The 21,781-nt window shown below is 38.9% G+C and overlaps 1 protein-coding gene across 8 annotated transcripts in view; it reads right to left on the bottom strand.

Moving 5' to 3' along the window:
- The window catches only part of myt1lb (myelin transcription factor 1-like, b), a 598,322-nt gene that overhangs the window by 477,058 nt on the left and 99,483 nt on the right, over positions 1 to 21,781 (bottom strand). For all 8 annotated transcript variants that reach the window (XM_061895654.1, XM_061895661.1, XM_061895656.1 and 5 more), the window contains exon 2: positions 10,102 to 10,211. The gene's annotated coding sequence lies outside the window, so the exon portion shown is untranslated. The remainder of the gene's footprint in view (positions 1 to 10,101; positions 10,212 to 21,781) is intronic.

Here is a 21,781-nt window from a genome sequence, read left to right as displayed (position 1 = left end):
ATTTTGTCAAGTTACAGTAATCATTTATCACATACGCTAAAAGGGTCAAGCAAATTGCCTCAAACATGTATTTTCTTATAGTAAAATAGTGTTTTTTACAAATGTGTTTAGTATTTATCACTGTTCTGGGTAAGTCACTCGAATAGTGTCTTATCATTTGGCGTCTGTGTGAGTGAGATGACAATAAAACTGCATTTTTACATATGCTTGCTTTATTTTGATGAATGGGCAAATGTTTTGACCGAAGTGCGTCATTTTGCAATTAATCTAGGAATCAAGACATTTTTTGAAAAAAGACACACAGTTAGTAAAATTGTGTGAAAGCAAATGGAAAAAAAAACGATGATAACAAATTCATAAAATCACCAATAAGCAAGCAAACCCAAAGTATGCATAAAATGAAATGGGCAAAATAAAAATAAAAATACCAAGGTAACACTTTAGTATGGGGAACATATTTGCCATTATTTGGTTTCTTATTAAAATAACAAAGCCTTAATTTAGAGTTATTTGGACACTAGGGAAACATAAAAAGGGTTAGGATTAGGTTGGGGTTAGAGTCAGGGTTACTATTAAGCAATAAGAGGTTAGGGTTAGGTTTAGTTAAGTCCTAGTTAATGGCTTACTGGTTGTATAATAAGACCATGCAGAATAAGACCTTAATAAGTATCAATGACTAATTAAGAGCCAATATGTTAATAATGTGCATGTTAATAAGAAACTAAATAATGGTGAATATTAGGGCCGTGGATCTTTGGGTGTCCCACGTTTCGATTCAATGTCGATTCTTGGGGTCACGATTCGATAATATATCGATTTTTTCGATTCGATTCGATTCTCGATTCAAAAACAATATTTTTCCGATTCAAAACGATTCTGTATTCATTCAATACATAGGATTTCAGCAGGATCTACCCCAGTCTGCTGACATGCTAGCAGAGTAATTGATTTTTTTTTTAAAAAAAGCTTTTATAATTGTAAAGAATAATGTATTATCAACTGATTGCAATAATGTAAATTTAACTATTAAACGAACCAAAAATATGACTTATTTTATCTTTGTGAAAATATTGGACACAGTGTGTTGTCAAGCTTATGAGATGCGATGCAAGTGTAAGCCACTGTGACACTATTTTTAAATTTTCACAAATGTCTAATGATAATGCCAATGAGGGATTTTTAATCACTGCTATGCTGAAATTATAAATAATATTGCTACTGTTGTTGATGATATTCATTTTTGTTTCACAACTTTTGGTTTGTTCTGTGTCGTGGTTGTGTCTCCTCTCAATTGCTCTGTTTATTGCAGTTCTGAGTGTTGCTGGGTCAGGTTTGGTTTTGGAATTGGATTGCATTGTTATGATATTGCTGTGTAGTGGTTTGTTGGATTAATTTAAAAAAAAAAAAAATTGAAAAATTGAAAAAACATTTCTGAAAAAGTAAAATTAAAAATCGATTTTTAAAAAATGAGAATCGATTCTGAATCGCACAACGTAAACGATTCGATTTGTATTGGAATCAATTTTTTCCCACACCCCTAGTGAATATGTTCCCCATACTAAAGTGTTACTAAAACTAAAACAAAATAAATAAACCGATAAAAATATATTATATGTATAAGTATTCTATATGAAACAACGGTAAGAAAACAGACTTAATGCAGGACTGGCGTCCTGTTTATGTGTTTGTGAGTGCTTTGAATTTTGCTAATGATGGGGATTGGGGCTGAGAAGGCATCTGTCAAAACATGTCACACAGTTATCAGCGTCTTTTTGTTTCACCTTCAAGTTTTGGGAGAATGTGTTTTACACGTATGGCAAGCAACCCCGCCCTCAGCTGCACACTCACACACAAAGTCGCTCACTCTCACACATTGGTATTCCATGCAGTGCAGCATTACAGAGCCACCAAACCTGCGCCGGCATTATCGACTTTCTCTGCAAATAGCTATGCCATGCATCATCTAGTGACAGAAAACGTGTGCCAACCCGATGCTAAGTGCATGTGAATTAGTGTGAAAGGCTGTGGAGATCTGCACGTCTGAGCGGGCACTGAGAAAGAGAGAGAGAGAGAGAGAGCAAAGAGCCAGAGAGACCGAACCAAGGAAGATGGAGACAGAAATCCATGGTGAGGAATTTATAACAAGTGTGGAAAAGCGGCCTTGGCGTGTGACAGCATGAAGAGCTGTGATCAGAATGTCATCAGACCAACTTATTATCTGGTACTAAACCAGCATCTGTGCTTGTGATATGTTCCTCTGCAAGTGGATTAGGGCTTATATAAATGTAAAAACCTCGCAAGTGGAACATTCTTTAGGTTGTACAGTTCACAGTATGACACACATTTTCGGGAATAACACGTCTTTAAAGTTGCAAAAAAAGCCAAACCGCTGTCATGTATGACATTACGCATCCTCTCTCGGGTGAGCAGCGTTCAAAGTGCGGACCGAAGGCCATTTTCGGACCACGGCCAATTTTTTTAACACCAAAAAAAAAAAAAATATTATTACAAGAAAAAAAGTGGAATAAAAGAGCAAACAGGTATAATGTCATAATGTTCATGCTAACAACACAAAGCTGTAATTAAAGATGTCCAAGAATATCAGATTGTCAATATTATTGGCTGATAAATGCTTTAAAATTTTATATCGTAACTTTTGCGTATCGGTTGCAAAATTATTAGTATCGGTTTCAAAAAGTCAAATTTATGACTTTTTAAAACGCAGCTGTGTACGGAGCGCCAATAAACCTTAAAAGCACTGCCTTTGCAAGCTGGCCCAGTCACAAAATATCTACGGCTTTTCACACACACAAGCGAATGCAAATCAATCTTGTTTAACAGCCATACAGGTCAAACTGAGGGTGGCCGCATAAACAACTTTAAAGGCCTACTGAAAAGAGATTTTCTTACAAACCCCGTTTCCATATGTGTTGGGAAATTGTGTTAGATGTAAATATAAACGGAATACAATGATTTGCAAATCATTTTCAACCCATATTCAGTTGAATATGCTACAAAGACAACATATTTGATGTTCAAACTGATAATTTTTTTGTTGTTGCAAATAATCATTAACTTTAGAATTTGATGCCAGCAACACGTGACAAAGAAGTTGGGAAAGGTGGCAATAAATACTGATAAAGTTGAGGAATGCTCATCAAACACTTATATGGAACATCCCACAGGTGTGCAGGCTAATTGGGAACAGTTGGGTGTCATGATTGGGTATAAAAGCAGCTTCCATGAAATGCTAAGTAATTCCCCAACAAGGATGGGGTGAGGGTCACCACTTAGTAAGCAAATTGTCGAACAGTTTTAGGACAACATTTCTCAACGAGCTATTGCAAGGAATTTAGGGATTTTACCAAATACGGTCCGTAAAATCATCAAAAAGTTCAGAGAATCTGGAGAAATCACTGCACGTAAGCGATGATATTACGGACTTTTGATCCCTCAGGCGCTACTGCATCAAAAACTGACATCAGCGTGTAAAGGATATCATTACATAGGCTCAGGAGCACTTCATAAAACCACTGTCAGTAACTACAGTTGGTCTCTACATCTGTAAGTGAGAGTTAAAACTCTACTATGCAAAGCCAAACCCATTTATCAACAATGTCCTGAAACGCCGCTGGCTTGGCTGGGCCCGAGCTCACCTAAGATGGAAAGGTGTTCTGTGGTCTGACGAGTCCACATTTAAAATTATATTTGGAAACAGAGGACGTGGTGTCCTCTAGAACAAAGAGGGAAATAACCATTCAGATTGTTATAGGTGCAAAGTTCAAAAGCCAGCATCTGTGATGGTATGGGGGTGTATTAGTGCCCAAGGCATGGGTAACTTACACATCTGTGAAGGCACCATTAATGCTGAAAGGTCCATACAGGTTTTGGAGCAACATATGTTGTCATCCAAGAAACGTTATCATGGACGCCCCTGCTTATTTCAGCAAGACAAGTGTTACAACAGCGTGGCTTCGTAAAAAAAGAGTGCGGGTACTTTCCTGGCCGGCCTGCAGTCCAGACCTGTCTCCCATCGAAAATTTGTGGCGCATTATAAAGGGAAAATACGACAGCGGAGACCCCGGACTGTTGAACGACTGAAGCTCTACATAAAACAAGAATGGGAAGGAATTCCACTTTCAAAGCTTCAAAAATTATTTTCTTCAGTTCCAAAACGTTTATTGAGTGTTGTAACACAGTGGTGAACATGCCCTTTCCCAACTTCTTTTGCACGTGTTACAGCCATGAAATTCTAAGTTAATAATTATTTGCAAAAAATAAAATAAAGTTAATGAGTTTGGAACATCGATTATCTTGTCTTTGTAGCATATTCAATTGAATATGGGTTGAAAAGGATTTGCAAATCATTGTATTCCGTTTATATTTACATCCAACACAATTTCCCAACTCATATGGAAACGAGGTTTGTATTTAAATGGGGATATCAGGTCCATTCTATGTGTCATACTTGATCATTTCGCGATATTGCCATATTTTTGCTGAAAGGGTTTAGTAGAGAACATCGACGATAAAGTTCGCAACTTATGGTCGCTAATAAAAAAGCTTGCCTGTACCGGAAGTAGCATATGGTGTGCGCGTGATGTCACGGGTTATGGAGCTCCTCACATCCTCACATTGTTTACAATAATGGCCACCAGCAGCGAGAGCGATTTGGACCGAGAAAGCGACAATTTCCTCGTTAATTTGAGCTAGGATGAAAGATTTGTGGATGAGGAGAGTGAGAGTGAAGGATTAGGAAAAAAAAAAAACTAGACGGCAGAGCGAATCAGATGTTATTAGACAAATTTAGTAGGATCATTTTGGAAAATCCCTTATCTGCTTATTGTGTTACTAGTGTTTTAGCGTTTTAGTGAAAGTCGGAGGTGTGTGGCTACGGGTGTGGTGACCGCCAGTGTCTCTGAGGGAAGCCACGTTTCTCAACGAGGCGAAGCGAAGGCAGCCGTTGGGGCCGGGCTGAGATTTTTTTTTTCTCTCCTCCACGGTGGAAGCATCCCACGTTCGGGGCGACCGGAGGGAGGAGACAAGAGAGTCTGCAGCTGCCTCTTTGACAGCTGCACGAGGAACGACGCAAGCTCTCTGCTCATGTCTACGGTAAAAGCTGACTTATTAGCACCATTTTCTCAACGAAACCTGCCGGTTAACATGTGGGAGGGAACCCCGTTCGCTTGACCACTCTGTTCCATAGTAAAGCTTCACCGTCATCTTTCCGAAATGTAAACAAGGAAACAGTACACCGCTTCCTACCTACATCTTTCTTCTTTGACGTCTTCATTATTAATTGAACAAATTGCAAAAGATTCAGCAACACAGATGTCCAGAATACTGTGAGATTATGCGATTAAAGCAGACGACTTATACCTGGGATCGGGGCTGGAACAAAATGTCCGCTACAATACGTGACGTCACGTGCACACGTCATCATACCGCGACGTTTTCAACAGGATACTTTGCACGGAATTTAAAATTGCAATTTAGTAAACTAAAAAGGCCCTATTGGTATGTGTTCTAATGTTAAGATTTCATCATTGATGTATAAACTCTCAGACTGCGTGGTCGGTAGTAGTGGGTTTCAGTAGGCCTTTAACACTGTTCCAAATATGTGCCACACTGTGAACCCACACCAAACAAGAATGATAAACACATTTCGGGAGAACATCCGCACCGTAACACAACATAAACACAACAGAACAAATACCCAAAACCCCTTGCAGCACTAACTCTTCCGGGATATTAAAATATATACACTTCCCACTACCCCTACCCCCTATGACCCCCTACCACCTCAACCTCCTCATGCTCTCTCAGGAAGAGCATGTCCCAAATTCCAGGCTGCTGTTTTGAGGCATGTTAAAAAAAATAATGCACTTTGTGACTTCAATAATAAATATGGCAGTCCCATGTTGGCATTTTTTTCCATAACTTGAGTTGATTAATTTTAGAAAACCTTGTTACATTATTTAATATATCCAACAAAATTAGGCATTACAATGTGTTAATTCCACGACTGTATATATCGGTATCGGTTGATATTGGTATCGGTAATTAAGAGGTGGACAATATCGGAACATCGGATATCGGCAAAAGCCATTATTTGACATCCCTAGCTGTAATGGTTCTGAAAATGAAAATATCAATATGTCTCCTTGATCCTTTGATTTATCAGTATGTGAGCCTCAATTAAATAAAGATTTGACTCCTCTGATCTAAAGGATATACTTTTTCTTTGTTTTCTGGCTTTGTGATGCCATCACAGACGGTTGCCAGTGATGGTAAAAATGAAAAAAAGTGCTGACAATCATAGGAAAAAAAAAGGAAGTCATTGTGATTCAAGTAAGCGGGGTATGCGTCTGTCCTGGCTGCTAAGTACAAGCCTAAACCAAGAATAGGGTGGCAATGGTTAAGAGTTGTTTTTTTTTAGTCAGTTGATTTATTTTTACTGCTACAATGGATCCTCAGCTTAAGAGTGGCCGATTGTTATGCTTGAATCTACGAGCAGAAATTTGAGTTACAAGCATCCCAATGTCAAGGAGAACTCCGTAATATCCGATCCAAGCATCTGGTCTAACTCGCTAGTGTTAGCATAAAGCTAGAGTTTGAAAGGTATGTTTTTTCAACAATAGTAAAAAAGAAAATGAAAGTGAAGGACAGTGCTGAGAAGAAGAAGGAGATGATATTCTCGGCGTGGCGAAGTTGGTAGAGTGGCTGTGCCAGGATTCTGAGGGTTACTGGTTCAATCTCCACCTTCTACCATCCTAGACACGTCCGTTGTGTCCTTGGGCAAGATTTTTCACCCTTGCTCCTGATGGGTCCTGGTGAGCGCCTTCCATGGCAGCTCCCGCCGTCAGTGTGTGAATGTGTGTGTGAATGGGCGAATGTGGAAATAGTGTCAGAATGCTTTGGGCTCCTTAAAGGCCTACTGAAATGAAATGTTCTTATTCAAACGGGGATAGCAGGTCCATTCTTTGTGTCATACTTGATAATTTCGCAATATTGCCATATTTTTGCTGAAAGGATTTAGTAGAGAACATCCACGATAAAGTTTGCAACTGTCGGTGTTAAGAGAAAAGCCCTGCCTATACCGGAAGTCGCAGACGATGACGTCACAAGTGTGGGGGCTCCTCTCATATTCACATTGATTTTAATGGGAGCCTCCAACAAAAAGTGCTATTTGGACCGAGAAAACGACAATTTCCCCATTAATTTGAGCGAGGATGAAAGATTTGTGTTTGAGGATATTGATAGCGACAGACTAGAAAAAATAAAAAGTTAAAAAAAAAACAACACGATTGCATTGGGATGGATTCCGATGTTTTTAGACACATTTACTAGGATACATCTGGGAAATCCCTTATCTTTCTATTGTGTTGCTAGTGTTTTAGTGAGTTAAATAGTACCTGATAGTCGCAAGGGTGTCTCCACGGGTGTCTTGACGCGCAGTGTCTCAGGGGAGTCGACGGCAGCTATGAACGGCACAAGCTCAGCTTTTCTCCGGTAAAAACGGACTTTTTGACCACAAATTTCGCACCGAAACCTGCTGGTTGACATTCAGTTGGGATCCATGTCTGCTTGACTGCGCTCTGATCCATAGTAAAGTTTCAGCTCCGGGAATTTTAAACAAGGATTCACCGTATGTTTGTGTGGCTAAATGCTAAAGCTTCCCAACTCCATCTTTCTACTCTGACTTCTTCAATATTAATTGAACAAATTGCAAAAGATTCAGCAACACAGATCTCCAAAATACTGTGTAATTATGCCGTTAAAGCAGACGACATTTAGCTGTGTGTGCGCGTAGCGCTCATACTTCCTAAAAACGCGGGACGTCTTGCGTAGGGGTCATCATTATGCGACGTTTTTAGGACGAAACTCCCGGGAAATTTAAAATTGTAATTTAGTAAACTAAAAAAGCCGTATTGGCATGTGTTGCAATGTTAATATTTCATCATTGATATATAAACTATCAGACTGCGTGGTGGGTAGTTGTGGGTTTCAGTAGGCCTTTAAAAAGGGATAGAAAAGCGCTATACAAGTACAACCCATTTACCATTTAGTATTCATCGAATTCAAGAAATAAATCATAAAAAACATGTGTATCTAGCCAACTTGACAAAGCAAGTCCAACACCAGCCAAGAATGTTAAAGTAATATCTAAACGGTAGACATTTATCCATGAAAATATGGAAAAGCTGCTTATTTTGCGTTTGACAAAGAAGCAGCTTAAAAGAAATACCGTAAAATTTACTCTCCAAGGTATATACTGAACTTTATTAATACAATACTTTATACAAGTTACAAGTTTACAAGTTTATTCACAATACCATATAACATTTACAATACTGATAAATATCATCATTTAAAGATGATGGTACGTGAAAGGGTCCCTCAAAAAGGCTAGAAGAAGCTTTTGACAGGGGGTCCAAAGGACAATATATATATATATATATATATGGAGAGATGAAACATGGTAGCAAGCACAACAACAAAAAACAAAACAAAACAACAACAACGCTATATGATAAACACAAAATACTAGTACTAAAGCAAGCATACACATACATACATACATTCATTCAACCATGCAAAACCCAACAGTAGTCTACCCCACATGAGGCATTAAAGATATGTGGTTAATATGTAAGTTTTCAGTTTCTTTTTGAAGTTGGAGAATGGATACAGCATCTTGAGGCTCTCATTGAGCTGGTTCCAAATCTTTGGTCCCCTGCATACAACAATGTGAGCGGTACAAGCCAGTAGACAATGTTTACATGTTATCAGATCTAAGTTACGAGTGTTGTGGGCATGCTGGGGATGGTAGATAGGAACCAAACCACCAAACCTAAGATTCAGCCTGTAAATGACTTGTTAGGTTAAAAAAGCATTTTGATAAATATTGAACTCTGTCAGTCTTAAGAGATGATATTTATGAAATAGATGAGTGGGGGCATTAAACTACTGTGGATGTTAGCAGTACTTTCCATTGAATCATCCATTCATCCATCCCTCCATTTTCTACCACTTGTCCCTTTCTGTGGTGGTGCTGGAGCCTATCTCAGCTGCATTCAGGCAGAAGGCGGGTTGCATCCTGGACAAGTCGCCACCTTATCGCAGGGCCAACACAGATAGACAGACAACATTCACACTCACATTCACACACTAGGGCCAATTTAGAGTTGCCAATCCACCTATCCCCGGTGCATGTCTTTGGAGGTGAGAGGAAGCCGGAGTACCTGGAGGGAATCCACGCAGTCACGGGGAGAACATGCAAACTCCACACAGAAAGATCCCGAGCCCGGGATTGAACTCGGGCTACTCAGGACCATTGTATTGTGAGGCACATGCACTAACCCCTGTTCCACCGTGCTGCCCGCCATGTAAAATCAATAATGCTGAACCGTAGCATGCATATGGCATTTCCAGTGTAAATCAACATCGAGCTAGCGCATTGTGAAACGTGCAGCCTTACTTTTGAGCGCTTTCTATCAAGCACGCTTACTTTGTTGGCAATTGCCACATTATAGAGCTTTGTCCATGAATTTACCATGAATTGATTAACGTGGACCCCGACCGAAAAAAGCTGAAATACTTATTCGGGTGTTACCATTTAGTGGTCAATTGTACGGAATATGTACTGAACTGTGCAATCTACTAATAAAAGTATCAATCAATCAAAAAAAAGTCCACCAAGAGCAACCAGGGGCGGTATAGTTCGGTTGGTAGAGTGGCCGTGCCAGCAATTTGAGGGTTGCAGGTTCGATTCCCGCTTCCGCCATCCTAGTCACTGCCGTTGTGTCCTTGGGCAAGACACTTTACCCACGTGATCCCAGTGCCACCCACACTGGTTTAAATGTAACTTATATATTGGGTTTCACTATGTAAAGCGCTTTGAGTCATTAGAGAAAAGCGCTATATAAATATAATTCACTTCAAAATTCACAATTGCAACAAAGGTATCAAATTATGATAGCCTTTTTTGGTGAATCTATAGTACCAACAAAAAGCACCGAATTTGGCACCCAGTTATGTCGCTAAACATAAACAATATCGGCACATGTTCAGGTGCACAAAGGGGTACATTGAGTGTACCTGCGATGGTTTGGGGTTGAGACTCTTTTTCCAGACCTCTGCTTCCACCGTGACCTGCTGGCTTTCACTTGGAGAGGAAATGCTCACCACGCCTCCTCCAGATTCATTTTCTACACATGGAAGGAAGAACACAGAAAACATACATAATTAAAATAATTTCCACGACAATCTCATTCACACAAGGCATCTGATAGTTCCTCCTCTCTTCTGACTCCGGCTCATGAATAGTCACAGAGCATCAGCTATGTAACGCTCGCCGGTGCCAACGTAGATTTCCGCCACGGAGACGGCCGCTTGTCATGTGCGATAGGCTTTGGCAACATGTGGTAATTAGCTAGATGTATCATCTTCTGCAGGAAGTGGGGACAAATATAGCTAATGATCCGTGCCTGCCTCCATGATTTCTCTTCTTGGCTCTCCGCCCTTTGCAAGACTCACAGAAGGAACGGAAATGGAAAAAACGGAGGGTGGGAAAAGAAGTCCATCTCCATCAAAAAAAAAAAAAAAAAAAAAAGGGTCAAATTAGAATATTGAAAACAGGTTATATAAATGTTGCCTATCGTTCACACACACACACACACACACACACACACACACACACACACACACACACACACACACACACACACACACACACACACACACACACACACACACACACACACACAACACACACACACACACACACACGCACATACATGCACACACACTCACACACGCTCACACACACATGCACATACACTCAAACAGGCACATTCTTGTATTTGTTACCTTCTTGAGACCTCTGAAAAATGCCTACCTCTTTAGGTCTAGCCTTTCTAGATACCGTATTTCCTTGAATTGCCGCAGACCATATAGTATGCGCCTGCCTTGAGTTACTGCCGAGTCAAACTCGCTTCGCAAAATAATTAACGTCTGCTTATTATTACCGCCTGGTCAAACTCGTGAGGTCACGAGTGACACTTCCCCTGTCATCATTTTCAAAATGGTGGAGGCTGATTTCAATACCGGTAATTTGAAATCGCAAAAAGGGAAGAAGATTAAGAGCTATTCAGTAGGATTTAAGGGCCAAGCTTACATTACACTCAAATTTTTACTGCATACCTTTGGTAAGTGCCAGAGTAAGAAGAGGTTTTAAAATAATTAGCGCATGGTTAGTTTTACCGCATGCCTTTGGTAAGTGCAGGAATGAGAAGAGGTTTTAAATTAATTAGCGCCCCGGCGGCAATTCAAGGAAATACAGTATATAAAGATTTGTATTTGCATTATTAATAATACATACATGCTATGCAAATATAAAAAAAGGTAAGCTTTTAGTACATTTTAGAGTTTTTAAGTTTTTAGTTTGTAATTGTTTTTTACTCTTTATTATTTACTTCAAGTTATTACAGTATGTCGCTATAAACATCCATCCATCCATTTTCTACAGCTTATTCTCTTTGGGATCTTGGGGGGTGCTGGTGCCTATCTCAGCTACAATCGGGCGGAAGGCAGGGTACACCCTGGACAAGTCGCCACCACATCACAGGGCTAACACAGATAGACAGACAACATTCACACTCACATTTACACACTAGGGCCAATTTAGTGTTGCCAATCAACCTATCCCCAGGTGCATGTCTTTGGAAGTGGGAGAAAGCCGAAGTACCCGGAGGGAACCCATGCAGTCACGGGGAGGACATGCAAACTCCACACAGAAAGATCCCGAACCTGGGATTGAATCCAGGACGACTCGGGACCTTCGTATTGTGAGGCAGACGCACTAACCCCTGCTCCATCGTGCTGCCCTCGCCATAAACACATTTATTTTAATTTATTTAATCAATTTTGGCTAAAGGGGGCACATTTCAATTTCTTACACACACTGTTTACTACATATGCTGGCCAGAAGGGGAAAACTTAAATTTTATACTCACACTTATTTCATATGTTAACCAGAGCGGGAATACTTTTAAAACCGACACACAGCCAATTTGAAAAAATCCCTCCTTTTTGGAACCACCCTCATGGTGATAGATTTCACCACCAGGGGTGCAAATGAGACATTATCTATTAGATGCAATTCTTTTCCATATTGGGACCATGATTTATGTCCTAACTTGCTCACCGGTCCTCACATGGAAGGTATTTTTCCTTGTTGATGTCTCAAACAGAGTAGAAATACAAGAACCCGCACACACACACACGCACACACATTACGACACGGTCTCCAAGTAGCTTCAATCAAAACAATCATTGATCCCTCAGGACAAACACAACCGTGGGCACGTAGTGAGTGTGCAGCGTTCCCATCGTGCGTTATGTAAAAGGAGTGGTGGTGGTTACATACTTAAGTGGACTCTACTTTGGACCAGTAGGGGGTCGCGTTTGTGCTTCACATCATGCACAAGCGCACACAAATACATCAGTTGTTCCTGTTTATCGTCAGGTCTCCTCGTACTGTTTTACCATTGTTATCTTTATTCATTCTGACTATGATTTTCTGTACTGTATGAGGACATGACGGCATGTGTAACCACAGTGGAAATGTCCCGTTTATTAGTGCTGTTAAAAGGTTCATATTTAAAATCAAATTATTTGCACTTTTGCATTTGGATTAATCATGATTAATCACAGATAATTACTCACTTGCAAAGTATAAGTATTTCCTTTATTTATTACCTCTTGTGTTATTTATTTCACCCCATATTTGTTCCCACTACCGCACCTTAAGTTCAATCAATCAATCAATCAATGTTTATTTATATAGCCCTAAATCACAAATGTCTCAAAGGACTGTACAAACCATTACGACTACGACATCCTCGGAAGAACTCACATAAGGGCAAGAAAAACTCACACCCAGTGGGCAGGGAGAATTCACACCCAGTGGGACGCCAGTGACAATGATGACTATGAGAAACCTTGGAGAGGACCTCAAATGTGTCCCCCCTCCCCCTCTACAAGGGAGGGAGGGGCAGAGGAGAAAAAGAAAAGAAGCGGCAGAGTAACTGGTCTAAAAAGGAGGTCTATTTAAAGGCTAGAGTATACAAATGAGTTTTGAGGTGAGACTTAAATGCTTCTACTGAGTTGGAGTCTTTTATCTCGTTATAAGCAAATATAATGACAATAAAGTCCATTCTATTCTATTCTATTCTATTCTATTCTATAAAGACCCCAATACTTATTGTCAAGCAAGAACATTTTAAAGGTTTTAGTTTGAATGTGATTGCTCAAAAGGAAAACAAAGAAAAATAAAAAATAAAGTTCCATTGTGATTTATTTGGGAGTGTCCTCACTCATTTTTGCACTGACATATTCATAAATATATGATCACTGACCGTACAACAACCTGCTTTGCCTTTAAAGTGACCTTGTGCAACCTTAATATTGACTAAACACACTTACTCTTAAATCCAAAAGGGATCCGCTCATAAAAGTGGTACAAGTCAGACAACACATTCAGATATAGTGAGCGGGACAAGCGGTAGAAAATGGATGGATGGATGGATGGATTTAATGCTTGATGTAGTTTGACAACTTCAGATGTATCTCTTGATGTAAAGTTGGTTTTGTATTTGCAACATTAATAATATATACATACTATGCAAATATAAAAAAAGGTAAGCTTTTAGTAAATGTTAGAGTTTTTAAGTTTTTAGTTTGTAATTGTTTTTTACTCTTTATTATTTACTTCAAGTTATTACAGTATGTTGCTATAAACACCTATCCATCCATTTACTACCGCTTATTCCCTTTGGTGTCTCGGGGGCGCAAGTGCCTATATCAGCTACAATCGGGCGGAAGGCGGTGTACACCCTGAACAAGTCGCCACCTCATCGCAGGGCCAACACAGACAGACAGACAACATTCACACTCACATTCACACATTAGAGCCAATTTAGTGTTGCCAATCAACCTTTTTATAATGGGAAACAAAGTTGTTGTTAAAATAAGTTATAGAGTGGAATATTTAAGGTTGGGTAATTACAGCCTTGAATAGGTAAAATTTTCAATAATCCATGAAAACATTGATTTTGATTCAATATTAGTGTTGTCCCGATACCAATATTTTGGTACCAGTACCAGTACCAAAATGCATTTCGATACTTTTCTAAATAAAGACGATCACAAAAAAGGGGTTTATTAGCTTTATCTTAAATATTACAGTACTTTAAAGACACAGTATGATTCTTATTGCAATTGTGTCCTTAAAAATAATTGTGAACATACAAGAGAACTTGTCTTTTAGCAGTAAGTAAACAAACAAAGGCTCCTTATTAGTCCGCTGACCTACGCAGTAACATATTGTGTCAATTAGCATTCAACTATTTTGTCAAGATTATTAAAGACAAGTGGTAGAATATGAGTTATTAATCAACTTGTTCATTTACTGTTAATATCTGCTTACTTTCTCTGTTAACATGTTCTATCTACACTTCTGTTAAAATGGAATAATCACTTATTTTTCTGTTGTTTGATACTTTGCATTAGTTTTGGATCATACCACATATTTAAGTATCAATATGATACCCAGTTGTTACAGGATCATACATTGGTCATATCCAGAGTCCTGATGTGTCCAGAGATGTATTTCCTGAGTTTATATACATAATATTTAAAAAATCCACAACAACAAGATGTTTTGAAGCCAAAAAATATCGATGTAATCATAGTAGTATCGAAAAAATACTCTCCTGTACTTGGTATCATTACAGAGGATGTTTGGTGTGGATCCACCCTATGCATTTGTTTATATTCATGACTCCGGTGAACTATGGCATTGGTTATCAAATAGGGGTACACGTACCCCTGGGGGTACTTGAAGGTATGCCAAGGGGTACGTGAGATTTTTTAAAAATATTCTAAAAATAGCAAAAATTCAGAAATCCTTCATGAATATATTTGTTGAATAACACTTCAAAAACTATGAATGTACGTTCATAAAGTGTGAAAAGAAATGCAACAATGCAATATTCAGTGTTGACAGCTAGATTTTTTGTGGACATGTTCCATAAATATTGATATTAAATATTTCTTTTTTTGTGAATAAATGTTTAGAATTAAGTTCATGAATCTAGATGGATCTCTGTTACAATCCCCAAAGAGGGCACTTTAAGTTGATGATTACTTCAATGTGTAGAAATCTTTATTCATAATTTTTGTTATTTTTTATATCTTTTGCACTGTTATACAATTTAATAAATCAGAAACTGACGACATAGGGCTGTATTTGACTTCCTTTTTTTTTTTTTAACCAAAAATGCTTTGCTCTGATTAGGGGGTACTTGAATTAAAAACATGCTAACAGGGGGTACATCACTGAAAAAAGGTTGAGAACCACTGAGCTATGGTGTGCAGTGAAGCATGTTTAGCTATTCCTCGTCTTGCAGGGATGATACTTGTAAGAAACTTTATTTGTCACCATGGAGGCGAGGATTAGTGAGTTAGAAGTAGCTAAAACACTGCCAACTGCGGGCGAACTTTAGCTGCTAGCTAGCCAGCTAGCCATGTCTTAAAGCACCTCTTCTTGAGGACATTATAACTTTACCTTTATCTTTAGTTTTTAAACCAAAATCAGTCTGTTCTCCCTTTACTGTTTACACACTGTGTCTGCCTGTAAGTTCTCTGTGATCGTGCGGAGCCGAACATGCTCGTCTGCTCGTAAACCAGCAATGACATGACGTGATGATGACGCCAAGGGGGTGGGGTACCTGTACTTCTTAGAGGCGATATAGTACCAAGTATGATATTCATTAGTATCGCAGTACTATATCAATACCGGTATACCGTACAACCCTGATATATATATATATATATATATATATATATATATATATATATATATATATATATATATATATATATATATATATATATATATATATATATATATATATATACACAGTCAATTTGAAAAAAATCCCTGCGTTTTTTGGGACTACCCTATTATATGTATATATATATATATATATATATATATATATATATATATATATATATATATATATATATATATAGTCAACTCGTTTTTTTACATGAGTGATGAGAAATGACAAAGCAGACACACAACACTAACAACACGGAATGCTAACAACATTGTTAATGATCATAGCTATGACTATCAATGTTGACCAAGTTTGACCAAGGAGGAACTAAATATGATTAAATCTCAATGAAAGAACAGGTGAGCTGGCAGGACGAGAATCATAAAGTAACAGTGCTGTAAAACAAACAGGAAATAGAGCCAATAAGACCACTAGGACAGGAAATTGGGGAAATCACATACATTAACAAAAATTGGCTACCTCAATTGCCATGGTGATTACAGATACTTATTGAGTTCAATGTTCAGAGGGCCACAATTGCACCAAAACAACATGTTCTTGTTTTTCAAGCAGTTTGACCTCTACACTTTGTAGAGGTCAAAGTGACCGACACACTGAACTCAAAGTCAAAGACTAAAGTACTTACTGACTCGAAAAAAAATACATACTTGTAAATGAAACTCAGAAGGGTAATAAAAACAAGATCTAACAACTGGACAGCACAGTTATCAATATCAGCTCATTGTTGAATGTTAAATGAAAGAAAAAACAAATACTACCACACAAACACGCAAACAAGTACTGTAATTGGTAAAGCTCACTCATTATTATCCGTTATTGTTGAAAGCCGCATTGTTTATGATAATTTGTTTTGTTCAAGCAACCTAAATATTCCTGTTCATTTGTGTACAAAAGCACACGTGCTTTCCCAGTCAGTGTTGCTCTCGCACATTCGCACACACACACACACACACACACACACACACACACACACACACACACACACACACACACACACACACACACACACGCACACGCACATTTTTGTTTACAACATTGATAACATATACATACTATGCCAATATATAGTAAAAAAGCTTGTTGTGAAAAAACTGTTGGAATTTCACAAGAAAAAGGTCACAATTTCACAAGAGAAACTTCAAATTTTGGCAGTGTTATAATAAGAGTCGTAATTTTACTCAACGCAAGTCAAAATTATACAAGAATAACTGAACATTTGTGCAGAATCATGATACAAGTTGGAATTTTACTCAATAATAAGAAAAGCTTAACATTTTGGCAATATTATGAAAAGAGTCCAAATTTTACTCAACAAATTTTGGCAATATTATAATAATAATCCGAAATTTATCGGGCAAAATTATGACATTTGTCATAATTTTGCTCAAAATACGTAACTATTTTCAAGAACAAAAAAAATTGCAATATTGTAATAAAAGTCAGACTTTTATTACAGCATTTTGCAATAAAATGTATTAAGTTTACTTTGAAAAAGTAATAATTTTACGAAAATATATTGCAACATTACAGAAACAGAAATAAAATGACAAATTGTTCCCAGACACATTGTGAGAATAAGACTGCTTTGAGTTAATTTGTATTTTGTTTAATTTTTTGTTTATAATTGGATTTAATCTTCATTATTTACTTCAAGTTATTACAGTATGTCTTTAAATACATATTTTTTCATGTTTTTTTTAAATTATTTTGTCCAAAGGGTGCGCATTTCAATTTCTTACACACACGTGTTATTACAAATGTTGGCCAGAGGGGGATTACTTCAAAGTTGTACACCCACTTGTTATTTCATATGTTGACCAGAGGCGGAGGACTTTTAAAACTGACACACAGTCAATTTGAAAAAAATCCCTGCTTTTTGGGACTACCCTAATTTTGATGGATTTCACCACCAGGGGTGCAAATGAGACATTCTCTATTACATGCAATTGCTTTTGGAATTGGGACCATGATTTATGTCATAACTTGTTCACCGGTCCTCATATGGAAGGTACCTCTCCTTGTTGGTGTTTCAAGGAGTGTAGACATGCAAGAACACACACACACATGAACACACATAAGTAGTGGCCTCTTGGTCATTATAATCAGGGTGTAAGTGATGGCTCTGTCCTCTGATGAAGGTCTTCATGTGGAGGCTGATGACAAATCACAGCTCTGTGACTCTTCATCAGGACACATCCCACATTCCCCGTGTGTGTGTGTAATGTAGGGGGCATTGCACAAAAGAAGACGGTGTGAAAGAAACACAACAGTACAATGCAACCTGCAGTGTGGCGAAGGCATTCTGGTCATGGAGTTGAGGCGCTTGTGTGCTAGTTTCAGCACCAAGGACAGCGACAGACAAGGCACAGGCAGGGAATAATAGACCTCAGACTGCAATGGGGGGCACACCCACAGAGAAGGCACACACACAAAGGCTCAAATGTTTCTGCAATCGCAGACATGAAGGCGGCTATTGCTATTCTCATCCTTTTTTGTCGCATCTGAAAGTCAGAATTCCACAAGAGTGTTCCAGGAAGAATGAGAAGCACCAGTACTAGCCTCCTATATCTACACAATACCAGCAAAGACTAACAACAATGACAACCTTTTTGTATGGCGACGTTTTCTGTGTTATGCAGGAGATGTAATGTCTGCTGGAACATTTCCTTTGACACATATTGTACATGACAGGAGTTTAAAACGCTCCCCCTCAAAGACGCTCACAGAAATCATACCCATTATTTAAAGAAAACGCACATACGCCACTTGAGGACAATAGGGCACCCAGGAATGCTTTATTCATGTGATGGGTATAGGCACACTCACACACACACACACATGCGCAGACACACGCACACACACCGAACCACGTCTCCTGAGCTCTGATAGAGACTGGAGCTGCCTGACCTACATTCTGGCAGATATGTATACAGGCAGGCATAGAAGAGATGAAATCTCTCTCTCTGTTCTATATGCTGTGTTCTCTTTGTGGAACACACACACACACACACACACACACACACACACACACACACACACACACACACACACACACACACACACACACACACACATTCTTGGATTTGTTACCTTCTTGACACCTCTAAAAAATGCCTACCTCGTGAGGACCACCCTTTCTAGATATATAAATATTTGTATTTACAACATTATTAGTATATGCATACAATGCAACTATTAAAAAAAAGCTTGTTGTGAAAAATGTGTTGGAATTTCACAAGAAAAACTTATAATTTTGGCAGTACTATAATACAAGTCGTAATTTCACTCAACGCAAGCCAACATTTTACAATAAAACTGAACATTTGTGCAATGTTATGATAAAAGTTAGAATTTTACTCAATAACAGTAGCAATTTTACAAGAAAAGCTAAAACTGTTGGCACTTTTATGAAAAGAGTCGTAATTTTACCCGACAAAAGTCACAATTTTGGAAGAAAACATAATTTTTTGGGGGGGGTAATATGATAATAATAGTAGGAATTTTACTTGGCAAAATTATGACAAATGTCATCTTTTTACTTAAAACATTACACTATTTTACAAGGACACAAAAAATTGGCAATATTATGATAAAAGTCAGAATTTTCAATCAATCAATCAATGTTTACTTATATAGCCCTAAATCCCTAGTGTCTCAAAGGGCTGCACAAACAACTACGACATCCTCGGTAGGCCCACATAAGGGCAAGGAAAACTCACACCCAGTGGGACGTCGGTGACAGTGATGACTATGAGAACCTTGGAGAGGAGGAAAGCAATGGATGTCGAGCGGGTCTAACATGATACTGTGAAAGTTCAATCCATAATGGATCCAACACAGTCGAAAGAGTCCAGTCCAAAGCGGATCCAACACAGCAGCGAGAGTCCCGTTCACAGCGGAGCCAGCAGGAAAACATCCCAAGCGGAGGCGGATCAGCAGCGCAGAGATGTCCCCAGCCGATACACAGGCGAGCAGTACATGGCCACCGGATCGGACCGGACCCCCTCCACAAGGGAGAGTGGGACATAGGAGAAAAAGAAAAGAAACGGCAGATCAACTGGTCTAAAAAGGGAGTCTATTTAAAGGCTAGAGTATACAAATGAGTTTTAAGGTGAGACTTAAATGCTTCTACTGAGGTGGCATCTCGAACTTTTACCGGGAGGGCATTCCAGAGTACTGGAGCCCGAAATGAAAACGCTCTATAGCCCACGGACTTTTTTTGGGCTTTGGGAATCACCAATAAGCCGGAGTCCTTTGAACGCAGATTTCTTGCCGGGACATATGGTACAATACAATCGGCAAGATATGATGGAGCTAGACCGTGTAGTATTTTATACGTAAGTAGTAAAACCTTAAAGTCACATCTTAAGTGCACAGGAAGTCAGTGCAGGTGAGCCAGTACAGGCGTAATGTGATCAAACGTTCTTGTTCTTGTCAAAAGTCTAGCAGCCGCATTTTGTACCAACTGTATTCTTTTTATACTAGACATAGGGAGACCCGAAAATAATACGTTACAGTAATCGAGACGAGACGTAACAAACGCATGGATAATGATCTCAGCGTCTTTAGTGGACAGAATGGAGCGAATTTTAGCGATATTACGGAGATGAAAGAAGGCCGTTTTAGTAACGCTTTTAATGTGTGACTCAAAGGAGAGAGTTGAGTCAAAGATAACACCCAGATTCTTTACCGTGTTGCCTTGTGTAATTGTTTGGTTGTCAAATGTTAGAGTTGTATCATTAAATAGAGATCGGTGTCTAGCAGGACCGATAATCAGCATTTCCGTTTTTTTGGCGTTGAGTTGCAAAAAGTTAGCGGACATCCATTGTTTAATTTCATTAAGACACGCCTCCAGCTGACTACAATCCGGCGTGTTGGTCAGCTTTAGGGGCATGTAGAGTTGGGTGTCATCAGCATAACAGTGAAAGCTAATACCGTATTTGCGTATGATGTCACCTACCGGCAGCATGTAGATGCTGAAGAGTGCAGGGCCAAGGACCGAACCCTGGGGAACTCCACACGTTACCTTAACGTAGTCCGAGGTCACATTGTTATGGGAGACGCACTGCATCCTATCAGTAAGATAAGAGTTAAACCAAGACAGGGCTAAGTCTGACATACCAATTCGTGTTTTGATACGTTCTAATAAAATATTGTGATCGACGGTATCGAAAGCAGCGCTAAGATCGAGGAGCAGCAACATAGATGACGCATCAGAATCCATCGTTAGCAATAGATCATTAGTCATTTTTGCGAGGGCTGTCTCCTTGGAGTGATTTGCCCTGAAACCGGATTGAAAGGTTTCACATAGATTGTTGGACGCTAAGTGTTCATTTAACTGTTCCGCAACCATTTTTTCGAGGATTTTTGAAATAAAGGGAAGGTGAGACACCGGTCGGTAGTTTACCATGAGGTCAGGATCGAGGTTAGGTCTTTTAAGAAGCGGATGAATAACCGCTTTTTTGAATGCTAGGGGAACAGTGCCCGAGGAAAGTGATAAGTTTATAATATTTAGCACTGATGGACCTAATAATACAAAGAGCTCCTTGATCAGTTTCCCAGGAAGTGGGTCAAGTAAACATGTTGTTTGTTTTATTCCATTTACACGTTGTAACAATTCCTCTAATGTTATTTCCTCTAAACAAGAGAAACTATTTTGGAGGGCAGTATCCACCGTATATACAATCGTATCAGTGTTAATAGAACCCAGTTGTAGCTGGGACGCATTGTCTTTAATCTCCTTTCTAATGACTTAAATTTTCTTAGTAAAGAATTGCATAAAGTCATCAGCTGAGTGGGTGGAGCTACTGGAAGGAGTCCCTTGTTGGGTTAGCGATGCTACCGTACTAAAC

The sequence above is a fragment of the Nerophis ophidion genome, linkage group LG03, assembly GCF_033978795.1.
Source record: "Nerophis ophidion isolate RoL-2023_Sa linkage group LG03, RoL_Noph_v1.0, whole genome shotgun sequence".
Lineage (NCBI taxonomy): Eukaryota > Metazoa > Chordata > Actinopteri > Syngnathiformes > Syngnathidae > Nerophis > Nerophis ophidion.
The sequence above is the reverse complement of the archived record's forward strand: the minus strand, read 5'-3'. Positions and strand labels throughout refer to the sequence as shown.